General features: G+C 43.3%; 1 pseudogene; it reads left to right on the forward strand.

The window, feature by feature from the left end:
• The first annotated feature begins 873 nt into the window (after nucleotides 1–873).
• Nucleotides 874–992, forward strand: LOC134894658 (5S ribosomal RNA; annotated as a pseudogene).
• The last annotated feature ends 23,575 nt before the right edge of the window (nucleotides 993–24,567 follow it).

Genomic DNA, 24,567 nt, shown 5'->3' on the forward strand with positions numbered 1-24,567 from the left:
CATTACTTCTGGGTTCATTTCTTCCGAAAGAAACTTAGTACTCCTGATTTCGTTCTAAACTATTTCATGGACTCTCATCAGCGATTCATCAGGTTATGACTTGGATTTAGGGCCATTCTTCCCTATCGGTGTCTAAAGGCCAGTACTGACGGCAGAGATGTGTGCTGAGCGATCTTAACACAGACCGCTCAGCACACATCTCTCCGCCGTTCAGCACAGCGCGATGTGCTGAGCGAGGGGGGATGACAACGGGGGGGGGGGCTCACTTCACACCACGCTGAAGTGAGCGACCCGCTAGATTGAGCCTGCATGCAGGCTCAATATAGCACTGGCAATAGCAATGTGCGGCTCTATCGCTGGGGGGCATACACACGGCAGATCCGTGCTTAAAATCTAAGCAATCTAGTCAGATGGCTTAGATTTTAAGCACAGATCTCTCCATGTGTACCCCCCTTAACGCTGACAGCAGATCCATCTGTGATTCATTTATCTCTAGCCCTACCTCTATCTCTACTAACCTTAAGGGCCCTATACACTGGAGAGAAGTGTGCTGAGTGAACCGCTCAGCACACATCTTTCCCGCCGCTCAGCACAGCGCGATGTGTGCCGAGCGATGCGGGGGAGGACGGGGAAGGGGGGCGCTCATTTCACCCAGCTGGTGAAATGAGCGACGTGCTAGATTGTGCTCGATCTAGCAGCAGCGATAGTGATGTGCGGGGCCGCGAATCGCTATCGCTGAGGGGGCTACACACGAGTGATCTGTGCTTAAAATCTAAGCAATCTAGTCAGATTGCTTAGATTTTAAGCATGGATCTTTCCGTGAGTACCCCCCTTTACTCTTCCATTAGGTGATTCCGGAGTTAGGGGCTATCTTTCTAGTATCATACCACACTGTTAACACTCGACCCCATCTGATCTTGGAAGCGAAGCAGTGTTGGGCCTGGTCAGTACTTGGATGGGAGACCTCCTGGGAAGACCCAGTTTAGTTGAAACAAGGTTCATGGGCATACTCCGTGCCTAACATTGACAGCAGATTCACCACTTGACACTTGTTTCCACCCCTATATCTTTTTACTAATAGGTGTTATTAAGAGAACACATATCTCTCCGCTTAGCTGGGTGTGCATGTGTTTTTTGTTGATAGATTCATAGACAGTCAGCTCATATGGTTCTCAAATCTACATAGTCATAACAGGGGATATCTATATTCTTTTCTATACCCGTGAGTTGGTAACAGACCTGATGGGTTTTGTTGAAATATATGTCTATTAGGACCAAATTATTTAAATAAACTGATAGAAATTTTCAATATCGGTACAAACCTGATGGACCGTAGACTATAAAAGTTTAACTTATATGTGTTGTCTTACTTTGTTGCTTATTCTGTTTTAGTTAAAAAAATTTTTTTTTAATGATATCTAGTTTCATGAGTGCGCCCACACAAGAGTCTTTTTTTCTCTTTTTTCTGTTCATATGATTTACCCACTGACTCTGGGCGCACCACCAATCTGACCGAATGGGGCGGTTTTCTCCTACATTGTCTATTATTGGTTTAAATATCGATTTGATAATCTATAGATCGGTGCGGTATTACTAACACTCTTTTGCATAATCTAGAATTTCACCAGACTAGAAACATTCTGTACATCATCCACAAAAGCAAATTCTGAAGCAATTGATTCACAACCAAAATCCAAACTACGAGTAGTTTGAGATCTAGAACTCTTAGCTCCATGCAATTCCATAACCTCTTCCTTAAAGGACTTTTCATCCAAACCATTACATTTTGCAGCTGTAGCAGGTGTAGCTTATTTCTCACAGTCATTACAAAACTTTGTATCCTGACTTCCAGAGAAAATATCATCACATGCATCACAGATAATTGAAAGATATATTTTTTTACAGGTTTTCTGCCTAGCTTCCAGTGCTGAAGACACACTGTAGAACAGGATAGTTCCATTACTATACACCCTGACAAACACTTATAAAGTGCCCTCTATGAGGATTTATCTCTTTTGAGTACATGCAGGCTTTTGGAGAAAAGGCTCTTTTTCCATGCTGGCTGTATGTAGAGACAAGCAGAGGAATCACCACAAACTTGTAGCAGTAAGTAGGGAGCAAACAAGCAGCTCCATGCTTTCCAGTGTGCTGTGTCATCTTCTGACCCCTAACTCAGTGGGACAGCATGCTCAGATCGTCCTATATAACACGCTGGGATGGCCACATCACATGCACTTCTGCCCACCACCAGCTATCCCCAGCACTTCCGTCATGCACTCCCGCCTGACGCTTTATTGGAGAGCCAGAGACCAGAATAGGCAAATACTACAGGAGCCCACATAGCAACAGTGGACGGGGGCAGGCAGAGATCGGAGGAATTACAGTGTGGGCCCATGTTCAACTCCTGCACACCAGCTACTCCCCACGGTGCCACCCCATCCAGACTACAGCTACAAGGAGGTGCATTGCTGTGAACATAACACAGAGGCAAGTCCCAAAAACAAAATAACAAACTCCCTACACTATCTGGACTAGGAGACAAAGACTAGAACTAGGGGGTGGAATGTAATCAGAGAGTAATGGCTGCCATGAAATAGTGTAGAAGAAATTATGATTGATTGAAACTAACAAGCAGGAAGTGTTATTCAAATATGTTTATGGGCCTCCATGTACATTCTAGAATGGCATAATTGTGTAGGATCAGTTTATGTTATTATTATAATGTGTTTAAGCCAACAGTATGTTTAGTCTTTGTGTGGTTTCTTAGCACCCTAGACAAACCTTCAGTGACCCCCCACCCCCGCACAAATACCTAGCACTTCAGGTGAAAAGGTGCAGAGAAGGCATCTTATATGTTTCAAAGCCACTGCCTGAAAAATATACGTTATGGTAGGAGAAATACTGTTATCAACAGTAAGTTCTTAAGTCCACAGGTTCCACAGGATACATTGGGATATAATGGAGCGACAGCGGATTTGCACCAATCGGTCAAAGCTTTTCGGCCTCCAAGCATGCAACGGGCCCATCCATATTTCCCCGCCTCCTGGCTCAGGCAAATCAGTTGGTTTCCAAAGCTCAAGGCAGGGGCATCATGTAGAGCCCTAATCAGGCGAGAAGAACACACATGCACACCCTTCCGTACAAGAGGGACGAGGTTAGTGAGTAAAAGGATCCTCAAATCAGATGCGTCAGGGTGAGATTCCTGTGGAACTTGTGGACTTAGGAGAAATACTGTTATCAACGGTAAGTTCTTACCATAACATATAATTCTACTGCAGGGTCAACAGGGTATCCACAGGATACATTCAGATGTCCCAAAGCAATTTAGTGGTGGGGACGCTCCTGATTAGACTGGAGAATCCTTTGCCTGAATTCAGCATCCTGAGAGGCAAAAGGTATCTACGGCATAATGTCTAATGAATGTGTAAATGGAGAACATGTGTCTACCTAACATATCTATTCTGCTGAAACAGCACATTGTGCTGCCCATAATGGACCTACCTTACAAGTAGAATGAGCAGAGACATTAGCTGGAGACAGGGAGATCATCTTGAGAATATGCTTCTGAGATTTTCATCCGAAGCCACTTCAGTGTCTGCTTATCTACAGGCCATCTTTTCTTGTGAAATTGATAGAGAATGAAGAGAGTATCTGTCTTTCTGATGGCACTGGTATGATCCACGTAGATCCTTAAGGCATGGATTTTAGAAACATAGAAACACAGAATTTGATGGCAGATAAGAACCACTTAGCCCATCTAGTCTGCCCCTTTTTTTATCCTACTATGTCCAACGATGCATCTCCGGCAGCAAAGTCCGGCCCCTAGAGAACAGAGACTACAATTTCTTCATTAAGATGGAATTTAGAAACCACCTTAGGAAGATACCCAGATTTGGTTCGAAGAACTGCTCTATATGGATAAAAAATTCGGATAAAAAATTCAGAAATGGAGGATGACATAACCATGCCCCTACATCTGAAATTCTTTAACTGAAGCAAAGTCGGTAGAAAGAAACTTTATCTGTAAACCATTTAAGATCCAATCTTTCAAGTGGTTCAAATGGGACAACCTGAAGGGCCTTTAGGACTAACTTAAATCCCAAGGCACTGTAGAAAGAACAAAAAGAGGTTGAATGTGTTGCATTCCTTGGAAATAGTGCACACATCCTGTAGGTTTACAATTTTCCTTTGGAACCATACAAGTCAATGCTGACACTCGTACTCTCAAGGAAGTCAGCCATAAACCTTTATGCATTTCTGCCTAAAGGATGCTAAGACTCTGGAAACTCTGAGAAATCAAGGGTCATATTTTGGATCCCTACACTAATGAACATAGGCTTGCCATATTTGGTGATAAATGCCAGCAGAGGAAATTTTCCTTGCTCTGAGCATAAATTAGAATTACCTGTTGTGAGAGTCCTTTTGCCTTCAAGATGGAGGTCTTGAGAATCACTTCGCCAAAGACAGTCCATGCCGTTATTTGTGATAACCAGGACCCTGAGATGGTAGATCTGGCCGTTGAAGGAGTAGAAATGAAGCATCCATCGACATCCTCTGCAGATCTGTGTACCAATGTCTTCTGGGCCAAGCCGGAGCTATTAGTATCACGGCACCCTTACCATGTCTTACCTTTCGTATCACCCTGTATCACAAGGCGATTGGTGGAACACATGACCCAGACGAAAGTTGACAAGCCATACACAAGATCACTCTGGGATTTGTTCCTGACCCGTATGCAAAATATATGTTGTTCTGACAGGACGGTATGAGATGTATCTCTGGTAACCCCCATTATTTACCAGAGTTTTAAAGACCTTGGCATGTAAGTCCATACATTTACCTGAATGGCAAGTTGACTGAGAAATTCTGTTCCCAGTTTAGTACTGCCTGAATGAGTACTGCGAACAAGGCTGGATAACGAAGTTCTGTCCACCCTTAAAGTGTGACTTACCTTCTTCCTTATGTTTTGGCTGCGAGATCCTCCCTGATGGATGAGGTACGCCACTGCCATTGCATGTCCAAGCCGATCTGATCTGGATTCATCAGAAGGATATTCTTTGCCTGAATAAATGCCATATATATGGCCGGAGTTTCCAATATATTTATTGGCAGGCAACCTTTCTTTCTTGGTCCACTGCCCCTGGAAGCAATTCCTTCCTGACACTTCACCCCAGCCCCACAGGCTGGCATCCATTGTCACAGTTGCCATCTGATATCCAAAGGAGCCTTCCTTTTTCCAGGATGGTATGTCCAATAACCATCAAGCTACTGACCGTCTAACTTCAAGAGGAAGACCATAATCTGTGCTGTTATTGTCTGATGAAAAACATTTCTACTTGGAAATGATCAGACATTGCAGATATATCTAATGAAACTAAGTATACTCCATCATGTCCAATGTCTACACATCAAAACCCATCACACTCATTACTGCGTAAATGGATACCGTTTGACTGTGTAGCAATTCCTGAATCTTTAAGTGAATTTTGGATATTCTGTTCAGAGGTAAATTACTCTCTGAATACCCATTCTAACACAGCCCCCGATGTGACGGAACCAGAGACTACTTTGCTCAATTTATGAGCCAACCATATCTCTGTAACAAGCTGTTGTCTGTTACAGATGAACATGAACAATTCCTGAGACCGTGCCAGGATTATTAAGTCATCGCAGTCTGGGTATTGTTTTTAAATACTTATCTCCTGCTAACAGAGATAAGATGCCATCACTACCATAATTTTGGTGAATACTCTGGAAGCTGTGGTCAGCCCTATGGTAGGGCCTGAAATTGAGGCTAGAGAATAGCACCTAACATAGCGCTGATGGACCAGTGCTACAGGAACAGGCATCCTGAATACTCTGGAATGCCATAAATTCTCCTGCTCTATGGCAGAAATAATGGAACGTAAAGTCTCCATAAGAAACCCGAGGCATCCAAAAGTACTTGTTCAGAAATTTGAGATTGAGTATGGGCCGGAATGACACATTTGGCTTCTAGAAACAGGTTGGAATCAAACCTTGTCCTTAAGGTGCAGGAGGAACTGAATTATTACTCCTAACTGAAGAACCTGAACTGCCTCTTGCAAAGCCCTAATCTTTGTTTCCACCGAAGACGGGCTGGTACAATTTTTTATTGAGGATGTTTCTTGAAAACACCTACAACACTTGGTATTACCAGGAGGCTTACCATCCAAGTACTAACCAGGACCAACACTGCCTAGCTTCCAAGATCAGATAAGATTTGGCATGTCCGGTGTGATGTGGCTGTAGATCATACCGTGAGATACAGCTTTTTTGCACCCAGACCTGTAGCAGACTGCTACCAGCTCTGTGCAAACTGAAGAAATCAGTCTCCAACCCTGGGTCGCCCCAGGTGGAGACCCTCACCATCAGGCTGATGGCTTATCTTCATATTTAAAACCCAGGTCTCCGGTAGCCCAATACCTTTTAGTCCTACCAGACTTGTTGGATTGGACTGCTTGCCTTTTAACCTTTCCTTTTGCTTTTCCTTCATTCTGAAGGGACCGGAAAGCTGGAACTAGGCTTGACTTTTTGTGTGAAAATAAACTTCACTTTCTTGTAGTCAGGTTTCAAATACTGTTAATTCTTTACCAAAAGAATATTTCCAGTAACAAGGATAAGGCTCCAGAACCTTCCAGGATTCCAAGTCCGCTTACCAAGTACATAACCAACCCGCTCTGCAAGCTAGTGCTGCAGCTGCTGTCTGAGAGGCAATTGTACCCATAACCAGGTCCATATGGAATTTTTGCTTTCTAGATGCCATTGAAAAATCCCTCTTCAATCCATCAGCCCAGGCCTTACGCTATCTGAGCTGAAGCCAAGGATGGTCTAATGATTGTCTCAGTGTTATGAGCCACGGCTGTGGCTCATTCCTGTTTTGCATGTCAGTTAGGTATTTTATGTTTATAAGTTGTTTCACAGGCCAGGATTTCCCGTTGCTCTGTTTAAGAGTACTCTTGGTTGCTGCCGCTGGTGAGTCTGTGTAATTGCAGCTTGTTCCCATGTGTTCAGCCTCACCTGGCTGCTAATTGCATCTTGTCAGTTTGGAGTCATGCAACAGGGCAGCTGCATGAGATTATTAATTAGGCCTCTCTGTTATATGCTGGCTCAGTGCTATTCACAGACGCTGGTGATATTTCTAGGTTTCCAGTCTGCTTGAGTTCTGAGCTTGGTTCCTGCTAGTTCCTGAGCTCCTGTGTAGCAGTGTCAGTCGAACTGCTTCCTGTGTCGATTCCTGTGTCGATTCCTGTGTCTGATCCCGTGTCCTGCCGTGAGGCGTTCCTGTCCTGAGGTCCAGTGGCTTTGCCTGTGCCTGGTCAAGTTTCTGGCTTCTTGGTGTCCACCGGTCTGTCGTTTGGGATTCTGCCGGTCCTCCAGTTCTGAGAGTCTGTGTCAGCAGCATTTGGAGTTCCTGTCCGTTTGCCAGTATTCGTACCGGTTCCGTGAGTAGCGGCTCTGCCGCGTCCGTCGGCCTAGGCCGCTGTATTCCATTATTATTTCTGTCACTGGTGTTTTGCAGAGGGTTCTGCTTATGCGGTCACCGCCGGGACACAAAAGTATTGTGTCGGCGTGTTGTCAGCATTTCCTTTGTTGTTCGTTTCCTTTGGCGGCAAGCCGCACATACATTTAGTTTTAGGCTAGTTAGTAGCCCCTGGCTTTGGTTGTTTTAGTAAGAGGGCCCCTTGTTATCACCCTGTCTCGGTACACTCTTTGTCTCTCATTAAGACCTGAGGGGGCATCGAAGTTGGGCAGACGTAATCCGCCCTTCAAACGCGGCTGCCATGGGCTCAAGCAACCATAGTCTCGCAAGAGTGTACTGACAGCACGGGCGAGACAACGGAGATAGGGCGCCAGGGGCTATTCCCTTTCCATTCCCCTTTCCCAGCGTTACGTTCTGGTGCTCTGGACTCAATTCATAACATCTCCCTTGTTCTAAGCACCAGGAACCTAACACTAAGACAAAAAATAGGATTTTAATACCTACCGGTAAATCCTTTTCTCTTAGTCCGTAGAGGATGCTGGGGTCACCATTAGAACCATGGGGTATAGACGGGATCCGCAGGAGACATGGGCACTTTAAGACTTTGAAAGGGTGTGAACTGGCTCCTCCCTCTATGCCCCTCCTCCAGACTCCAGTTATAGGAACTGTGCCCAGGGAGACGGACATTTCGAGGAAAGGATTTATTGTTAAACTAAGGTGAGATTCATACCAGCTCACACCTCAAGCATGCCGCACAACGTGGCATTCAACAGAACATAAGCCAACGGCATGACTAATTTCAGCAACAGGCTGACTATAAACATAACACAACATGTGTGTAACCACAACTAATAACTGCAGATACGGGACAAGCGCCCAGCATCCTCTACGGACTAGGAGAAAAGGATTTACCAGTAGGTATTAAAATCCTATTTTCTCATACGTCCTAGAGGATGCTGGGGTCACCATTAGAACCATGGGGTTATACCAAAGCTCTAGAACGGGCGGGAGAGTGCGGATGACCCTGCAGCACCGATTGACCAAACTTAAGGTCTTCATCGGCCAAGGTGTCAAACTTGTAGAACTTTGCAAATGTGTTTGACCCCGACCAAGTAGCTGCTCAGCAAAGTTGCAATGCCGAAACCCCCCGGGCAGCCGCGCAGGATAAGCCCACCATTCTAGTAGAATGGGCCTTCACTGATTCCGGTAGCGGCAATCCAGCAGTGGAATGAGCATGCTGAATCGTGTTACAGATCCAGCGTGCAATGGTCTGCTTAGAAGCAGGACACCCAACCTTGTTGTGAGCATACAGGACAAACAGAGCCTCTGTTTTCCTAATCTGAGCCGTTCTGGCGACATAAATCTTCAAAGCTCTGACCACATACAGAGATTTTGACTCCGCGAAGGCGTCAGTAGCCACTGGTACCACAATAGGTTGGTACATGTGAAAAGAGGAAACCACCTTCGGTAAAAAGTGCTGACGTGTCCTCAATTCAGCTCTATCTTCATGGAAGATCAAATAAGGGCTCTTGTGAGACAAGGCCGCCAACTCAGACACCCGCCTTGCAGATGCCAAGGCCAACAGGATGACCACTTTCCAAGTGAGGAATTTCAACTCCATCTTCCGTAAAGGTTCAAACTAATGTGATTGAAGGAACTGCAACACCACATTAAGATCCCATGGTGCCACTGGAGGCACAAATGGAGGTTGGATGTGCAACACACCTTTCACGAAAGACTGAACTTCTGGAAGGGAGGCCAATTGTTTTTGAAAGAAGACCGATAAGGCTGAAATCTGTACCTTAATTGAGCCCAATTTTAGGCCCGCATCCACACCTGCTTGTAGAAAATGGAGAAAACGTCCTAGGCGAAACTCTTCCGTAGGAGCCCCCTTGGATTCACACCAAGCAACATATTTTCTCCAAATACGGTGGTAATGTTTAGACGTTACCCCTTTTCTGGCCTGAATAAGTGTGGGAATTACTTCACAGGGAATACCCTTACGGGATAGGATTTTGCGCTCAACCGCCACGCCGTCAAACACAGCCGCGGTAAGTCCTGATACACGCACTGCCCCTGTTGTAACAGGTCCTCGCGCAGAGGAAGAGGCCAGGGATCTCCTATGAGTAATTCCTGAAGATCTGGATACCAGGCCCTCCTTGGCCAGTCTGGAACAATAAGGATCGCCCGGATCTTTGTTCTTCTTATGATCTTTAGAACTTTTGGAATGAGAGGAAGTGGAGGGAATACATACACCGACTGAAACACCCACGGTGACACCAGTGCATCAACTGCTATTGTTTGAGGGTCCCTTGACCTGGAACAATATCTCTGAAGCTTCTTGTTGAGACGAGATGCCATCATGTCTACTTGAGGAACTCCCCAACGACTTGTCACCTCTGCAAAGACTTCTTGGTGGAGGCCCCACTCTCCTGGATGGAGATCGTGTCTGCTGAGGAAGTCTGCTTCCCAGCTGTCCACGCCTGGAATGAAGATCGCTGACAGGGCGCTTGTATGCTTTTCCGCCCAGCGGAAAATCCTTGTGGCTTCTGCCATCGCCGCTCTGCTTTTCGTTCCGCCCTGACGGTTTATATACGCTACTGCTGTCACATTGTCTGACTGGATCAGTACAGGTAGATCTCGAAGATGTTCCGCTTGCAGCAGGCCGTTGTAAATGGCCCGTAACTCCCTAACATTTATGTGTAGACAAGTTTCCTGACTTCACCATCTTCCTTGGAAGTTTTCTCCCATTGTGACTACCCCCCAGACTCGGAGGCTTGCATCCGTGGTCACTAGGATCCAGTCCTGTATCCCGAACCTTCGCCCCTCTAGGAGGTGAGAGCTGTGCAGCCACCACAGGAGTGAGATCCTGGTCTTGGACGACAGGATTATCCTCCGGTGCATGTGTAGGTGGGACCCGGACCACTTATCCAACAGGTCCCAATGAAATACTCTGGCATGGAACCTGCAAAACTGAATGGCCTCGTAGGCCGCAACCATCTTCCCCAGCAACCGAATGCATTGATGAATTGACACTCTTGCTGGTTTCAAAATTTGTTTGACCAGACTCTGAAGTTCCAGAGCCTTTCCCACTGGAAGAAAAACTCTCTGTAGTTCTGTGTCCAATATCATTCCCAAAAACAACAACCGCGTCGTCGGAATCAACTGTGATTTTGGCAAGCATAGGAGCCAACCATGTTTTTGAAGAATTGTCAGAGAGAGTGTAACGCTTTGCACCAATTGGTCCCTTGATCTCGCCTTTATCAGGAGATCGTCCAAGTATGGGATCATCGTGACTCCTTGTTTGCAAAGGAGCACCATCATCTCCACCATCACTTTGGTGAAAATCCTTGGAGCCGTGGATAGACCAAATGGCAACGTTTGAAATTGGTAATGACAATCCTGAATTTCAAACCTCATGTAAGCCTGATGTGGAGCATAAATGGGGACATGTAGGTAGGCATCCTTTATGTCCACCGATACCATAAAATCCCCTTCCTCCAGACTGGAGATCACTGCTCTGAGAGACTCCATCTTGAATTTGAATTTCTTTAGGTAGAAATTCAGGGATTTCAGGTTTAGGATTGGTCTGACCGAACCGTCCGGCTTCGGGACCACAAACAGGCTCGAATAAAAACCTTCTCCCTGTTGTGACAGGGGAACCTTGACGATAACTTGATTTAGACACAATTTTTGTATTGCGTCGCAAACTACCTCCCTGTCTGGAAGAGAAGCTGGTAAGGACGATTTGAAAAAACGGCGGGGGGGGGGGGACGTCTTGAAACTCCAGTTTGTATCCCTGGGATACTATTTGTAACACCCACGGGTCTAGGTCTGAATGAACCCAAAACTGACTGAAGAGTTTGAGACGTGCCCCCACCGGTGCGGACTCCCGCATAGGAGCCCCAACGTCATGCGGTGGAATTGGCAGAAGCCTGAGAGTACTTCTGCTCCTGGGAGCCTGACAAGGCTGGCGAAGGTTTACCTCTTCCCCTAGTGGCAAGGAAGGAAGAACCTCGGCCCTTTCTGTATTTATTGGGCCGAAAGGATTGCATCTGGTAGTGGTGGGTCTTTCTTTTGTTGTGGAGGAACATAAGGCAAGAAAGATGACTTACCCGCAGTAGCTGTAGATACCATATCATCAAGGTCGTCACCAAACAAGGCCTTATCTTTGTATGGTAGAGATAACATACTTTTCTTGGAATCCGCGTCGGCATTCCATTGGTGAATCCACAACGCTCGCCTAGCTGAGACTGCCATGGCATTGGCCTTTGATCCCAAAATACCAATATCTCTTGCAGCTTCCTTAAGGTATGCTGCTGTGTCCTTGATATTGGACTTTAACGTAGTTTCTTGTTTACGATCCGCAGGATCCTTGAGGTCCGCCCTGTCAGGTGAGGGGAGAGCCACCTTTTTAGACGTGACAGGGCCTTGTCCACAGTGGGGGATGACTCCCACTTTTCCCTATCTGCCGAGGGAAATGGATAAGCTACCGTAATTCTTTTGGGAATCTGAAACTTTTTGTAAGGACCTTCCCAGACTTTTTCAAATAACGTATTCAGTTCATGAGAGGGAGGAAACGTTATCTCAGGTTTCCTTTTCTTATACATACAGACCCTTTTATCAGGGACAGCCGGGTCCTCAGTGATATGTAATACCTCTTTTACCGCCACAATCATGTACTGAATGCTCTTTGCCAATTTTGGATCTAATCTGGAATTGCTATAGTCGACACTGGAATCAGTGTCCGTGTCGGTATCAGTGTCAGCCAACTGGGTAAACATACATTTCTGCGAACCTGAGGGGACCTGACTTTGCAGTAACATATATTCTACAGATTTCTTCCATGCCTGGGTCTGAGACTCAGACTTATCCAGCCTCTTACTAATAAGAGCCACATTAGCATTCAGGGCGTTCAACACATTTACCCAATCTGGCGTCTGCGGCGCCGACGGGGTCACCCCTGCAGCCGTTTGTGTCCCTAACACAGCCTCCTCCTGGGAAGAGCCTTCAGCCTCAGACATGTCGACACACGTGCACCAAACACCCACAGAAACACCGGGCATATAGGGGACAGACCCACAGTAAAGTCTGTCAGAGAGACACAGAGGAGATTTGCCAGCTCACAACCCAGCGCTAACCCTGAATTTACTTCAGACCCAAAGCGCTTTCACAATCATATAATCAAATATATATATATATATATATGGAAAATAAAAGGTGAGAATAGACGCCTCCTAGTGTAGTATTAAATGTATGATATGACCATCACCCTTAGTATCACCCTGTAAAGTGGAACTGTACCATATATGGTGGAATTCCAACCACCTTTAAAATAGCATAGGGTCACAATCTGAGCGACGTCATCAGTGATGTTCTATTGCTGTTCCTCCTTCTTGTTGCTCACATGGTCAGAATAAAAGTGGAAAAAGGACCGATAGTGTAATACTTTTTACACAAAAATACACATTTATTTGGAACTAGTCCGACAGTAAAAACATTGCCCGTACCATATAATAAATTAAAAACAGCTTATCTGTATTTTAAGTCGTCCATACGTGTAAACACTCAACGCGTTTCGTCCTACGCAATCAGCCTGGACTTCCTCAGGAGTGTGATGATAGTGAATGTGTGGACACATATTTATACCCCTCTTAATTAATTCAATTACACATGGAATTGATATTTTTCCTGGTTTACCGGAAGTGACGTCATTTCCGTCAGGAAAAATTTATCTATTAGTATTATTTCAAAGCGTATATTGCTGCCCAGGACCTGGTGAAGGTACAGCTCTATAGGGGGGAGCTCAACAAATACCCTTACATGCTATTTACTGTGCCTTCCTGGAAGGTCATCTGTGGTACGCATTTTAATTGTAAAATATTGTTTCTTTGAATAAACTTGTAGAAGTCTGCACCATGATTCCCAATTATTTGTTTTGCATGCACCTAAACTGAGGAGCCAGCCAAGGAATCATATACGGTGGGGATGACTTACTACAAACATTAAGGAGGATACCAGATAAGCGACTGATTGTTTTTTTTTTATTTTGGATTATTGGACTTTGATTGGACTTTATATATATATTTTTTTTTTCATCTTGGATTATTGGACTTTGATTGGACTTTATATATTTTATGAACTTATCACGAGACTTTCTTCTTTTGTTTTACTTCTTCTGTGAGAAATAAGACGAATGCTATATATATCAATGTGAAGATTTTTGGTGGATAGAAAAATCAACTTACATATAATCAAAATAATTGTTTCATGGTTTTCACCACACCCTAAAAAGGCGTGCTATATACCCTTTCCAGTGCGCAGGAATTTTTTCCCCCTTTTTGATTGTCATTTTGTGATTGGTGTAGTCACTTAAAAATTCCAGCAGCCAGTTCACTAGCAAGGATCGCAGGTGGTACCATTGTCCTTTTCTGTATATTGCGCCAAGCACATGATTCTCAGGTTCATGTGTTTGGCCAGATGTGTGCTGCCTGTTTGAAGCGGTTATCATGCCCTCGTCCGCCGTGACCGCCGGAAGTCACGGACAGATCGGAGCAGTGATGTCCGCCCTCTCTAAAACTGGCTTCACGGAGCCCAGTACGCATGCGCCTGCCAGGTCAGTCACAGTGCTGCCCGTCGTCGCCGCGTATAGGCTCTTTCCGTCAGTGAGATCTGTCTATTGTACGGCGCCATTTTACCGAAGACTGTGTACTAATATAATACCTGACGGAAATGACGTCACTTCCGGTAAACCAGGAAAAATATCAATTCCATCTGTAATTGAATTAATTAAGAGGGGTATAAATATGTGTCCACACATTCACTATCATCACACTCCTGAGGAAGTCCAGGCTGATTGCGTAGGACGAAACGCGTTGAGTGTTTACACGTATGGACGACTTAAAATACAGATAAGCTGTTTTTAATTTATTATATGGTACGGGCAATGTTTTTACTGTCGGACTAGTTCCAAATAAATGTGTATTTTTGTGTAAAAAGTATTACACTATCGGTCCTTTTTCCACTTTTATTCTGACCATGTGAGCAACAAGAAGGAGGAACAGCAATAGAACATCACTGATGACGTCGCTCAGATTGTGACCCTATGCTATTTTAAAGGTGGTTGGAATTCCACCATATATGGTACAGTTCCACTTTACAGGGTGATACTAAGGGTGATGGTCATATCATACATTTAATACTACACTAGGAGGCGCCTATTCTCACCTTTTATTTTCCAGACTTACAATTGGTGGGCTTGAACAGCTAACCACTGGAGAAAAGGGCTGCCACCCCACGAAATAGAATATTGGGGGAGTGTACTTTAGACACTGGAAATTTATCATTGCAAAAAGGATAGGTCGTTTTAAGAAGGACTCAGCGCCATTTACCACCACCACTAGCAGATATATATATATATATATATATATATATAGTCATCCTGTGTAGAGCATACCATTCCAGCAGCCTGTTCACAAAAAGGCCAGCACACCACATTTTAAATGCCAAAAAAGTTCTTTAGATGTTGATAAAGTGCAAGGATCACATCAAATTAAATTTCATATAGCAGCAACTATTGAATCAGTTCCAATAGATACATGAAAGCTTCAAACCAATTAACTTATCTGGTCAGCTAATGGATGCATCATCCTGTCATGATAAGCCCGACAGACAGCCGTTTCGGTGTATAACCACCTTCCTCAGGGGCTCCACAAACAATAACCACATAGTTGCCACTTAAATAGCCAGGGCGCCCGTCATCAGCACACTGATATCCCACACATGCGACGCCTCGTTCACCCGTCCACTCGCGCCAAATCGGCATCGGTCTCCACAGCTCCGCTGTGGAGCGCACGCCATCCGTCCTTGGAACGCACTTCCGCTTCCGGTCAGTGCGCTTCTAATGCTGTCCATATAGGAAATCAGCCGCTCGTATCTGCCGGTCCGTGCCAATGCTGTAGCACGCCAGCAGCAGCTTAATAACAAACCCTAGTATACGGAAGCTTATTATTGTGCCTGGAATATAATAACTGGACCAAATTATATTAAATATGCTGTCAGAATGCATAGTGTGCTATACCATTCAAGCCAGGGGATTGGATCCATAATAGGGTTCCATTGCATTTTCCCCTGAGCACTACTGACAGCAACTCATCTATCCAGCCCTTGCACTAATTTAGTAATAAAATTAGACGGATACCAATTGGCCAATGAGAATCTCGGATTCCTAAGGCATCACACAGTTACGGATATCACCAATGCCTGACAGGCGCCTCATGGCTATTCGTTTAACAAACACCACTATGATAAGCAATCACCAGTGAAGATATTGTGACATGAAAAAATTATACAGCTTGAAGAAAAACCTATCCATATTACATTATTAAAATGCTAGACATCATCACCTGTGAACAATGCATGTCACTAAAATTCTTATGTATACTAGAGGCAATACACTATGTACATTACACATACACATAACATAATGTCAAGAACCAGAAAGAATAACTAACCATTATTCATTAAAGCTTATAAAACATCACCCCTCATGCAAGCAGCCCTCTCATATGCCCTACAAGAAGACATTCAAATTTAGTTCTTCATTAAGGCCTCCCGGGTAAACTGTATCAAATTTATATATCAGTTCACACTCCCGTTGGAGTAAGAGTTTTTGTCGATCTCCTCCCCTCTTGAGGGGTCTTAATTGGTCCAGAGGCATAAATTTGAAATCCTTCAATGTATGTCCAGCTTCAAAAAAATGTTTGGCCACTGGTGGTGTGCTCTGGTCAATTTTACCCATTGCTTTTTTGATGGAAGAGCGATGCATTCCAATTCTTTCTTTTAACATCCGAATGGTCTTCCCAATATAAATTAATTGGCAAGGACAAATTATCAAGTAAATCACATATTTACTATCACATGTCATATGTTGTCGTAGCCGAAGCTTAACTCCAGTCTTTGGGTGCGTAAAAGAATCACCTGTTAATAAATGTCGGCAATTGACGCATCTCCCACACTGATGTGAGCCAATCTTAAGGGATAGCCAATTCTGTTTGGATACTGTCGGGCTTATATCAGACTATGTCAATTGATCTTTCAAATTCCTACTTCGTTTGTACGCAAACAATGGTTTATTTTTACAAAAGTCACTCATAATAGGATCAGTTTCTAATATATGCCAGTGTCTTAATACAGAGTCTCTTAAATGTCGTGAAGCAATGGAAAATGTACTGGGAAAAATTAAACTGTTGATTTCCTTATCCTTTTTCTCACCAGTCAGTAAGGTTTCCCTATCCAGGGTCAAGCATTTTTGTATTGCACTGTCCACATCATATTTATTGTAGCCCCGTTGGATAAAGTCAGACCCCATTTTGTGTAATGCTTCATTCAAAAGGGCAGGATTAGAGGTTATCCTGACTATTCGTGAAAGCTGGGCGAATAGTAAGCCCATTTTCAATGGTTTCGGATGAAAGCTTTCCGCCAACAGAACTGTGTTCTTGTCAGTGCTCTTCTTAAAAATAGATGTCTCAAACTCCCCTTCCTTAATGGAGACTGAAACATTAAGTAAATCTATATTAGAGGGGCTGCTTGCACAGGTGAGCCTAATGGTGCCTGTAAGGCTATTGAGATGTGAAATGAAATCATTGAGATTTGTTAAATCCCCAGTCCACACCATAAAGATATCGTCGATGAAACAAGCAAAAAACGCAATATACGGTGAAAATTTAGTGTTATTGAAAAAATATATTTTTTTCATATTCATGCATGAATACATTTGCGTATGCTGGGGCCATGTTTGACCCCATCGCTGTTCCGTGCAGTTGTAAATAAAATGTATTCTCAAACAAAAAATAATTTATATGCAAAATTATATCAATAACCAACAAAAAAATTCTATTGCCGGACCTTTATAGTGTGGCCTGGTGATGATGGATTTCTTTATAGCCTCTATTCCTTCTGTGTGTCCTATATTAGTGTACAAGCCGATGATGTCACAGGTGACTAGCAAACATCCTGGTGGAGGATTGCCATATGTCCTCAATTTGATCAGAAAATCTGTTGTATCTTTCAGAACAGTAGGGGTATTAAGAACTATAGCTTGAAGAAAAAAGTCAATGTATTGTGATAAACTTTGACAGAGGGAACCTCTAGAGGAAATAACGGGCCTTCCCGGTGGTTTTAGCAAGGATTTATGAACACAGGCGTCGCATGTGTGGGATATCAGTGTGCTGATGACGGGCGCCCTGGCTATTTAAGTGGCAACTATGTGGTTATTGTTTGTGGAGCCCTTGAGGAAGGTGGTTATACACCGAAACGGCTGTCTATCGGGCTTATCATGACAGGATGATGCATCCATTAGCTGACCAGATAAGTTCATTGGTTTGAAGCTTTCATGTATCTATTGGAACTGATTCAATAGTTGCTGCTGTATGAAATTCAATTTGATGTGATCCTTGCACTTTATCAACATTTAAAGAACTTTTTTGGCATTTAAATGTGGTGTGCTGGTCTTTATGTGAACAGGCTGCTGGAATAGTATGCTCAACACAGGATGACTATGCATTGAATATGAGATTGCAGCACCCAACTTTTTTAACTTGGAAATGAGTGCGTTTTTTTCCTCTGAAGCTTATGTAAACATATTATGTGAAACCGGCACCTTAATTGCTTAATTTTTCATCTAATTGAGAAATAATTGAAAAAATTGATGGTCTTTTACAATAAATCTTTTTACCTTTGGATATCACTACTAGCAATATGGATTTGGATGCAAGCGACCTGGCAGGTACTAAAAGGTTTTTAGAAAAGGACATTTCTAAAATTTTATTTTCCAATACAGACTCACTGAAATTTGATTTAGATAGTCCAGCGGAGATCTATGCCGACTTGCTAAAAATGAAAAAGAGGCAGGTCGAGCTGGAGCTTCATGGCCTTACGCTTTCACAATACCATAAGGAAAAATGTATTCCCCGTGGCTTTAGGATAAAAAAACAGCCAACCATTGGCAGGAATACTAAAGACTTCTGCAAACAATGGTGCCATATTTTAAATCAGTGTAGTCTGGACCTAATGGTGCTTGTAATACAACAGGTCAATGCTGACATCCAGACTCTGGAGAAGGAAATATTGAGATGTGAAACAGGGGGTTTAGAACTGTTAAGAACTGATTGAGCTGCAGAATGGCTTAATAAATTAGAGAGCAATGTATCTGCGTTTAGAACAGAATTGCTGACCTTTAAAAAGAATAAGTACAAAAAGGTGAGGGAAGATGTTAAAGAACTTAGAGTCTATCCATGGGTGTTTCATCATGGTAATACACGACAGTGGAGACCAAGGGTAGATGGGAGGAAGAGACTCGATAGGCCCTACACGGATATTGAATCCCAGACATCTGATTCTGACCAGTCTACATCAAACAGTAAGTCTTTTTTAAAGGACGGTACACTGGCCAGAACCAGGAACAAAAAACATCAAAACGGTGCAGGAGGGGCGGGTGCAAGAACAGGCACCGCCAGAGAAACCGCGGGCAGAGGTCAGAGGAAGTGACAGTATTTAATCTTTCAGATCACACACTTACAGAGGCGGAATCAGAGGTATTGTCTAGGGGTTTGTCTTTTGTACAAACCTATAGACAAAGGGCCTTTGAATGCGAAGTGGAATTGTATAAGTTTCATAGACAATTGAAACTAAAAAACTTTTTCGCCAGACAAGAACGGGCTGACAGATCAAAATTACCATTTCGCAGTAATAGTACATTTGATCCTCCATGTAATAATTCCTCAATCAATACCTTTATGAGATTGGTTAAACATGACACCATCCCGTTCATTAAGAAGCAAAAACGCTCCTATAGTAATATCACTAAGGCTGAACAACAAGCCATTTTGAGCCTCCGGAATAATGACTCGATCATTATTTGTGCTGCTGATAAGGGCGGAGGGGTGGTGGTTTTAAACTGTTCTGATTATATATTAGAGGTTAATAGACAACTTGAGGACTCAACTTGCTATAAAAAGCTACTATATGATCCAACATTTGGGTATAAAAAAGAAATAGATGCTGTGATTGCCTTGGGATTGGGTAATGGATGGATTGATGAGGTTACATCTAAATTCTTGATACAAGATAATCCCATTACTCCTTTATTATATATACTGCCCAAGGTTCATAAATCCTTGCTAAAACCACCGGGGAGGCCCATCATTTCCTCTAGAGGTTCCCTCTGTCAAAGTTTATCACAATACATTGAATTTTTTCTTCAAGCTATAGTTCTTAATACCCCTTACTGTTCTGAAAGATACAACAGATTTTCTGATCAAATTGAGGACATATGGCAATCCTCCACCAGGATGTTTGCTAGTCACCTGTGACATCATCAGCTTGTACACTAATATAGGACACAGAAGGAATAGAGGCTATAAAGAAATCCATCATCACCAGTCCACACTATAAAGGTCCGGCAATAGAATTTTTTTTGTTGCTTATTGATATAATTTTGCACAAAAATAATTTTTTTTTTGAGAATACATTTTATTTACAACTGCGCGGAACAGCAATGGGGTCAAACATGGCCCCAGCATACGCAAATTTATTTGCATGAATATGAAAAAATAAAATTTTTTCAATAACACTAAATTTTCACTATATATAGCGTTTTTTGCTCGTTTCATCGACGATATCTTTATGGTGTGGACTGGGGATTTAACAAATCTCAATGATTTCATTTCACATCTCAATAGCCTTACAGGCACCATTAGGCTCACGTGTGCAAGCAGCCCCTCTAATATAGATTTCCTTGATGTTTCAGTCTCCATTAAGGAAGGGGAGTTTGAGACATCTATTTTTAAGAAGAGCACTGACAAGAACACAGTTCTGTTGGCGGAAAGCTTTCATCCGAAACCATTGAAAATGGGCTTACCATTTGCCCAGCTTTCACGAATAGTTAGGATAACCTCTAATCCTGCCCTTTTGAATGAAGCATTACACAAAATGGGGTCTGAATTTATCCAACGGGGCTACAATAAATATGATGTGGACAGTGCAATACAAAAATGCTTGACCCTGGATAGGGAAACCTTACTGACTGGTGAGAAAAAGGATAAGGAAATCAACAGGTTAATTTTTCCTAGTACATTTTCCATTGATTCACGACATTTAAGAGACTCTGTATTAAGACACTGGCATATATTAGAAACTGATCCTATTATGAGTGACTTTTGTAAAAATAAACCATTGTGTGCGTACAAACGAAGTAGGAATTTGAAAGATCAATTGACATCCTCTGATATAAGCCCGACAGTCTCCAAACAGAATTGGCTATCCCTTAAGATTGGCTCACATCAGTGTGGGAGATGCGTCAATTGCCAACATTTATTAACAGGTGATTCTTTTACGCACCCAAAGACTGGAGTTAAGCTTCGGCTACGACAACATATGACGTGATAGTAAATATGTGATTTACTTGATAATCTGTCCTTGCCAATTAATTTATATTGGTAAGACCATTCGGATGTTAAAAGAAAGAATTGGAATGCATCGCTCTTCCATCAAAAAAGCAATGGGTAAAATTGACCAGAGCACACCACCAGTGGCCAAACATTTTTTTGAAGCTGGACATACATTGAAGAATTTCAAATTTATGCCTTTGGACCAATTAAGACCCCTCAAGAGGGGAGGAGATCGACAAAAACTCTTACTCCAACGGGAGTGTGAACTGATATATAAATTCGATACAGTTTACCCGGGAGGCCTTAATGAAGAACTAAATTTGAATGTCTTCTTGTAGGGCATATGAGAGGGCTGCTTGCATGAGGGGTGATGTTTTATAAGCTTTAATGAATAATGATAAGTTATTCTTTCTGGTTCTTGACATTATGTTATGCGTATGTGTAATGTACATAGTGTATTGCCTCTAGTATACATAAGAATTTTAGTGACATGCATTGTTCACAGGTGATGACGTCTAGCATTTTAATAATGTAATATGGATAGGTTTTTCTTCAAGCTGTATCATTTTTTTATGTCACAATATCTTCACTGGTGATTGCTTATCATAGTGGTGTTTGTTAAACGAATAGCCATGAGGCGCCTGTCAGGCTTTGGTGATATCCGTAACTGTGTGATGCCTTAGGAATCCGAGAATCTCATTGGCCAATTGGTATCCGTCTAATTTTATTACTAAGTGCAAGGCTGGATAGATGAGTTGCTGTCAGTAGTGCTCAGGGGAAAATGCAATGGAACCCTATTATGGATCCAATCCCCTGGCTTAAATGGTATAGCACACTATGGGGTATATGCAATTGCGGTCGAATTCCCGAAATTGTCGAATTTCGGTAATTTTTCGCCCCCCCAAAAAAAGTCAATGCAATTCAGTGCTTTCCGTCCAAAAAACGGACTTTCAAAATTCGACTTTTTGAAATTCGACTTTTGTCAAATTCGACTTTTCTGCAATGATACAAGTGCTGCAATTCGACCAAAGTGTATTCAATTGAAGTTTGGAAATTCGACAACAGTGCTTTTAGACAGTAAATTCGACATTTTCAATCCGCCACACTTTGGTGGGTGAAACTAATAAAAAAAATTTAAAACATGTTTTTTTTGTGTTTTTTTTATTGATAATAGCATATCTATTTATATTAGAAGGGATTAGGTACTTGGTTTATCTTTTTTGGAGGCACAAGTATTATTTATATATTTTTTAAAATAATATTTTTTTATTTTTTTAAATGGAATGTTAAAATCCCGGAAAAAAATGGTGTGGGGTCCCCCCTCCGAAGCATAACCAGCCTCGGGCTCATCGAGCGGCGTAAAACCGGGCCTGCTGGTACCTGTAGTACTACTGGAAAAAAAATACCCAAATAAAAACAGGAGACACACACCGTGACAAGTACAACTTTATTACACACTGCCGACACACACATACTTACCTATGTTGACACGCCGACTGCCAGAGTCTCCGACGATCCGAGGGTACCTGTGAAAAAAATTATACTCACCTGCCAGTGTCCAGAGATAAATCCACGTCCAGAGATAAAATCCTCGTACTTGGCAAAATAAAAACACGCACACCCGTACCAGCGGACTGAAAGGGGTCCTATGTTGACACATGGGACCCCTTTTCACGAATGCAGAGAGACCCCCCCGTGACTGCTGTCATTTTCATTGAATATGGTGAATTCCGGAAGCCACCTGTCGGAATTCACCTGTTGAATTGTGTCGAATTAAAAAACGGCGATAATTTGCCGCAATTCGCCGCTAATTGCATATACCCCTATGCATTCTGACAGCATATTTAATATAATTTGGTCCAGTTATTATATTCCAGGCACAATAATAAGCTTCCGTATACTAGGGTTTGTTATTAAGCTGCTGCTGGCGTGCTACAGCATTGGCACGGACCGGCAGATACGAGCGGCTGATTTCCTATACGGACAGCATTAGAAGCGCACTGACCGGAAGCGGAAGTGCATTCCAAGGACGGATGGCGTGCGGTCCACAGCGGAGCTGTGGAGACCGATGCCGATTTGGCGCGAGTGGACGGGTGAACGAGGCGTCGCATGTGTGGGATATCAGTGTGCTGATGACGGGCGCCCTGGCTATTTAAGTGGCAACTATGTGGTTATTGTTTGTGGAGCCCTTGAGGAAGGTGGTTATACACCGAAACGGCTGTCTGTCGGGCTTATCATGACAGGATGATGCATCCATTAGCTGACCAGATAAGTTCATTGGTTTGAAGCTTTCATGTATCTATTGGAACGGATTCAATAGTTGCTGCTGTATGAAATTTAATTTGATGTGATCATTGCACTTTATCAACATTTAAAGAACTTTTTTGGCATTTAAATGTGGTGTGCTGGCCTTTATGTGAACAGGCTGCTGGAATGGTATGCTCTACACAGGATGACTATGCATTGAACATGAGATTGCAGCACCCAACTTTTTTAACTTGGAAATGAGTGCGGTTTTTTCCTCTGAAATATATATATATATATATATATATATATATATATATATATATATATATATATATATATATATATATATATTTATAGTATCCGGACTCCAGGTCGACAGCAAAAAGGTCGACACCTTAGGTCGACGTCAATTGGTCGACACACCTTAGGTCGACATGGACAAAAGGTCGATATGGACAAAAGGTCGACAGGAACAAGGTCGACATGGAAAAAGGTCGACATGAGTTTTTCAGGATTTTTTTCTTTTTTGGAACCTTAACGATCCACGTGGACTACGATTGGAATGGTAATCTGTGCCGAGCGAAGCGGTAGCGGAGTGAAGGCACCATGTCCGAAGCATGGCGAGCGAAGGAAGCCATGCGAGGGGACGCGGTGCACTAATTGGGGTTCACGGTCACTCTACGAAGAAAACGACACCAAAAAAACATAAAAAACTCATGTCGACCTTTTTCCATGTCGACCTTGTTCCTGTCGACCTTTTGTCCATGTTGACCTTTTGTCCATGTTGACCTAAGGTGTGTCGACCAATTGGCGGCGACCTAAGGTGTGTCGACCTTTTTGCTGTCGACCCTCAGTCCCAGACCCATATATATATAGCACCAATGATCTGCCTCCCCCCTGTACTTGTCAGTGTGATGGAGGACCAGCCTCTCTGCAGCTTGTGGAGAGGAAATGGCGCCGTGAGCTGTGAGGAAGAAGCTCCGCTGCCTCAATGGCGCGCTTCTGTCCCGCTTATTTCTTATGTTTAAACTGGCGGGGGTTAGGACAGTGCCGTAGCACTAATGTCCCCTCTTGCCAGTACATATGAGGATGTTTCCAGCTGCCCAGGGCGCCCCCCCCCCCCCCCCGCGCACCCTGTAGTGCTGTTTGTGTGGGAGCTTGCCGCACAGCGTATGCCCGCTGCGCGGTGCCTCAGAAAATGCTGTCAGATGATACTGAAGTCTTCTTTACTTCGGTTACTCACCTGTCTTCTGACTTCTGGCTCTGCAAGGGGGTGATGGCAGGCTGTGGGAGCGAGCATATGAGCGTACCCAGTGATCAAACCCTCAGGAGCTAATGGTGTCCTGTAGCCAGAAGCAGAGCCCTTGAACT

Source organism: Pseudophryne corroboree, chromosome 3, assembly GCF_028390025.1.
Source record: "Pseudophryne corroboree isolate aPseCor3 chromosome 3, aPseCor3.hap2, whole genome shotgun sequence".
Classification (NCBI taxonomy): domain Eukaryota; kingdom Metazoa; phylum Chordata; class Amphibia; order Anura; family Myobatrachidae; genus Pseudophryne; species Pseudophryne corroboree.